Consider the following 5,427-nt stretch of genomic DNA (forward strand, 5'->3'; position numbering starts at 1 on the left):
TGTGTATCTGCAGCTACAGAATACTAAAGAACGAAGCAACAAGCCTCTGCATGCCACACACAGTCACTGCTTCATGTGGCCACAACATGTTGGAGGTCTTTACTTCATTATACAAAGAGGTACCTCAAGGGAGAGACTTTGTTTTATCTTTGGCACTGGCTGTGCGTGTTGTTTTAAGTCATAACATATCGATGACGATCTTTTTGATGAATGCACATGACTTATGATAAAGAAGACGGTGCTTGAAGGGACACAATTAATAATTTACTCAACTTTTTCTGAGTGCTTTCATGTAAGGGGCTTTCAGGGAATCTATCCATGATGTTGGGTGTAATCCACCTTTTGTAACAACGTGATAACATGAATTTCAATAAATATTTAAATCTTAAAATACATCGGTATATGAAAAACACATTAGATGTATAATCTTAGACCTGTACCAAAACTTGAAATATCTAGTGATGCTAGTTGGCATCAAAATATATCTATTCTTAAATCTTGACATAACTCTGACTCGCAAGTACTGGATATTCAGTGAAAGATTTTTAGCAATTCAGTTTTTCCTATCGCTGAATGATTCAAAATCTGTCACCTCTCAATCAGCAATAATCAATCTGCAAGTCAGTGGTTTCAAAATCAATATGAATCTGAGACGTTGGTGTGACCTTTACTGCCACTCACATCCTGCCTTACACGCTGAGCAATCCATTTCTTCATCACATGATGGTGAATGTGTGTTGATGTTGATTTAAACGATTGTCTGGGTAAATATGCAGAATTGTATAATATAGCTAATAATAATTACTGGTGAATATTGCATTTATAAATAACTTACCATTGACACAGCAGATTTAAGGAATTTGCCTGGATTACATTTTTATATTTACATAATCAGAAAATAAAAGGCCGATAAATGTATCTACCAAGTTTCAAAATGTTCACCCTGAACATGCCCGCAAAATGTTTAGTGACATTAAATATGCTTTCCTGATCATAAACAATATCCACTACTAACAACTGAAGGTATTGGTTAACTTCATGGAAAGATCATGTTCTTGGTTGAATAAAAAAAGAGCACAAGACATGACATGTTGACTTTAAAACTATTTACCAAAACCACAATCGTCCCCTAACCTTAACCAAAGTGTGTGTTTGTTGTCTATACATGCCAGAACACAGCAGCCCTCTGCTTTATACGCAAACAAACAAACAAACACATTAGTGGCATGTAGACGTCATTATCTACCACTCATCATCATTCTATTTGGGTATAAAAAAAACAGTTTTCAATACACTCGTATTTAGCCAAACCCTTACTATTAAAAGCACTTTTGATTCCTCTTTCACCATAAAGGCATTGCTTTCTTTCACATTCAAACTGGATCACAGGGTGAGTATCACCATTGATCATTTTGTGGGTGAAGTATTCCTTCGACTCAGTCATTTCTAGGAATTAAACACCCTCTTAGTTCAGTTTCAAATCTTCTTACTTCTGCATCATGAAGATTTCGGCATCCATGCAGTCATGTTGAAAACAGGGACTTCCCTTTCCCTTGTCTTTGCTACACTGACTGTTGGACAGGTGTTTTGTCTTTGAGATATTTAGAACAAAGCAGAGGAAGATCCCCTCACAGGATAGAGTCCTGTTTAACTCACCGTGAGGAGTAATTTGAGCCTGAAACCGACCTCAACAACAGCTTAATGGAGAGAAAGGAACTAGTAATAATGAATCTCATATTCGAGCCCGTGAAGTTGTTTCTGTACGCATTATTTAGTTTGAGGCATGTAACTTCGAAGACAAAAAGTACATCAACTGCTCTCAAAACAAAACTGTTGAGAACAAACAGTACAATTCTGACAGTCTCCCAAATGTCTGTGCTTCTCATCAACACTCTCTGTTCGGGTGTTTTTATTCACCTGCTGCTAACTGCGTAAGAAACATCTAGAAAGGTTGTTGATGGCCGCGTGTGCCTCCAGCCCTTTGTCCTTGTTTACCATCAGCCGCACTCATCCAGCATGTTCCTGGAACAGAAAATGCTCCAGAGGGCTTGAGATGGACATGTGTCCACTCCTCCACAGGGTCAGCAGAGGAGACCTCCACACTGACAGGCTGCAGCTGGGACTCCCGGCCTTGCTGCGCAGCATCATTGTGATGCAATCATCGGGAGAAAGAGAGGGATTGTTCCTCAGGATGTGTGTGTCTGACCCACGCAGTGTGACTGTCAAAGCCAATCTCAATGCTGGACTAATCTTTTTAAATGCCTTTGTGATGTGGTGCAACCCATTTTCCCCTCAGGGACTAATAAACGAATACTACTACTACTTATTCTTCTTGTTGTTTCCTTATTTAACACATTCAAAGTTCATTGACACAAAAGCATCTGTGAGTGGACACAACTGCCTTTTTGTGTGAGTGTGTTGCTTCTCCCTAGGATGCGTTTGTAGGCTCTATTGGTACCATATGTCCTCCTCGGCCTCCGCTGTTGAGTCTATTTTCGGGGAAATGACCTCACAAACAGAAGCATTGCTAATCTGATATCTGGTTCCCTTTTTTCGTCGGATGCGTGAACAATGAAGTGTCACTTTCAAACATCTGGAGGGCTTGTGAAGGCCTGAGTCACCACAGGGCGGGTCGGGCCTATGGCTGTGTACATATTGAATGTACCACCATACATGAGTCTTACAACACAACGCCTACAGAAGTTGTGAAACATTTTCTATCGGCCATCCGAGGTGATTCACTCTCCTCATCTCTCTGATGAAATGGAAATGAATCACAAACACTCCCTTGTCAGGTGACTTCCTTTTCTGAATCAGGGGTCATATCTGAGGGTCCTTGCACACACATACACACACATTCACCCAACCCTTACAGATGGCTACAATCAACCTCTTGTGCATTTACCGTTAATGAAGCATCACTGCCAAACTTTTATACATCAGTCATGCATAATAGCATTCTTAAAACGTTAGTACGACTGAATCAATCTTCACTGGACGGTAAACGACGTGTACAAATGACGAGACGTGACAGTAAAAGCCAGTAAGCGTAGTTTAGAGCACCTTTCTCAGGAGGTATGAGATTGAGTAAGAGGTGTTAAGCCATAATTATAGTTCAGTATGAAAAGTTACAGAGAGCGGTCTCATATTTGCTCACCTTACCGACAGAAACCATATTATTAATTTAGGATGGACAAAAGATTGCATGCTCAAATCTAGGTTTTCGGCAAAGATACAAATCAACTTCCCAACCACATGTCCATCAGATTTTTAGAGATGCACGGATACTAATATTGGATTTCAGTCATTCACTTCATGTTAAGGCTAATAAAAATGACAAGGCTAAGACTGTAATGCTAACTAACGTGCTAGCTACAGTACTAGCTAGGTAGCTAACTTGATCCAGCCACTCCTGGTCCTTTCATCAGACGGGTAGCGAAAGAACGAGCAAGACCCATTGCTGGTATGATAACCTGGTACTAAGCACACAGGCATCTTGTTAAAGTTATCTTATCTTAGCTATCTCTTATATTTAGCGGAGGAAAACAATTGTGACATCAGTTATGACATCACTTACGCGACTCTGGGATTTGTAGTCTTTCTAGTTGCGTATTTTGCATAGTCTTATATTTCAACAGTTTTACGATGGAAAAACATCATATGTGTAATTCGTGGCACAATTTAAATGGGATCGAAAGATACGTTTTCTTTCTCCATTGACTTCAATACATAATTTTTCCGAAATAAGGTCCCATGGACCAGAAGAAGTAGATGGGCGTGACTTCGCCACTCTATAGGCCTACTGACTCAAATAGCTGAATCAGGTATTGTTACAATGGGCCAATCTGATATCAGACACCATTAATTCAATAGATTTACATCTTTGTTTGAGCTTTTTTGCATTATATTCTTACAAAGTTAGAAAACCAATGTTTAAATCAATCCCGACATAAAATAAACATCCTATTTACTTCCACACAAGGAGGCGAACATACTAGTATAAGATCAGTACTCTGTATTGGCCAATACCATGAGCCTTGCTAGCGATTAATTTTTTTTAATAAGATTGGTCAATACAGAAGACGAAGGCTAAATAGAAATTGTATTACCGGGCTATTCTTCATATTTCAAAAACGCTGCATCTAATATGGAGTAAGTATTTCTTTACTCTAAAGGTTTCCCATCTGATATAGTTTGTGTTATAGTCAGTCAATCCAAGTTATTCAGGATTTCGTGGGAAACCATTGGGTCACTTTTTTGTGTGATTCTGACCATTAGGGAACGGCTGACCTGTGAGAAGAGGACACTGCCCATTTTCTGTAAATGTTCTACAAGTGCTTATTATGCTAAGAATGTTACATTTGCTGACATTTTAAAAACCTTTGTGTAGGAAATGTTCTCTTTTGTCCTAAAAGGTTTTTTGGGGAGCCCTGCTCACCCAACCTACACTGCCTCACAATTATTGATTCAGCCTCGAGCTTATTGATCAACCCAAAGGGGGGTCTAAGGCACAGCTGTGTCTTTACGGACCACCATGTCAGTCTCCTAATGACCGGTTAAGCACTCATTTGCAGAAAAAGACCAAAACAAGTCATACACAATTAAAGCAATAATGGTGCACATTGCTGTTTGTTTATAATGTCTTAAATTGGCATCAGATATAAGAGCTGCATTCGTTCAGCAGACTGGATTTCAAAATTCATGAATGCTAAATAAATAAAAAAGCCTTAAAGTTCGCTGACTTAATGTGATAAATACATTTAACAAAAAAGAAAAGAAAAACCCTCCCTAATGATTTGTGGTTGGAAAGTAGTAAATGTTACGAAATAGAGGTTAGTGATGTAAACAGATTCAAGCCACATGGATCAGGCAGAAAGAAAACATCTGCAACATTTCGTACTTTCAGAGGACCTCTGAAAGGTGTTTTAGGACCTTTCAGAGGTCCTAAAACACCTGCCAAAACCTCACCTCCTGAGGCTGGTTTGTACGTTCCTAGAAGCTGGGAGGCCTTTCCAGAGCCCATGCCACAATTTCTTGGCAGCCTTAGGTGAAAATATGCAACCCATGACCACTAGATGGGGAACAGGAGGTCAGCAGCGCCCACACTGAGTCTACCACAGAGGGACTACTTGTAGATTTGACCCTGCTGGGTAAAGCCACTCATAGTGAAGGGGAAACCGCTGCTGTTGGTGAAAGTGACAGTGGAAAGAAGAGTGGAGAAAGATGAGTGTGAACCTTTTTACTTTCAGATTACAGGTTCCAGTGTGATAAGGAGGGAAAGGCATGGAGAGATAGCAAAGGGAAAGAAGTGTGAGAGAGAAAGAGAGGGAGAGAGAGAACCGCTTTGAGGAGGAGGCACTGAAGCAGGGGACAGGCCTGAGTGAAGGGGGGTCGGGGGGGAGTGGTTAGCCTCTATTACTGCCTGTA

The sequence above is a fragment of the Notothenia rossii genome (genome assembly GCF_949606895.1).
Source record: "Notothenia rossii genome assembly, chromosome: 10".
Taxonomy (NCBI): Eukaryota; Metazoa; Chordata; class Actinopteri; order Perciformes; family Nototheniidae; genus Notothenia; species Notothenia rossii.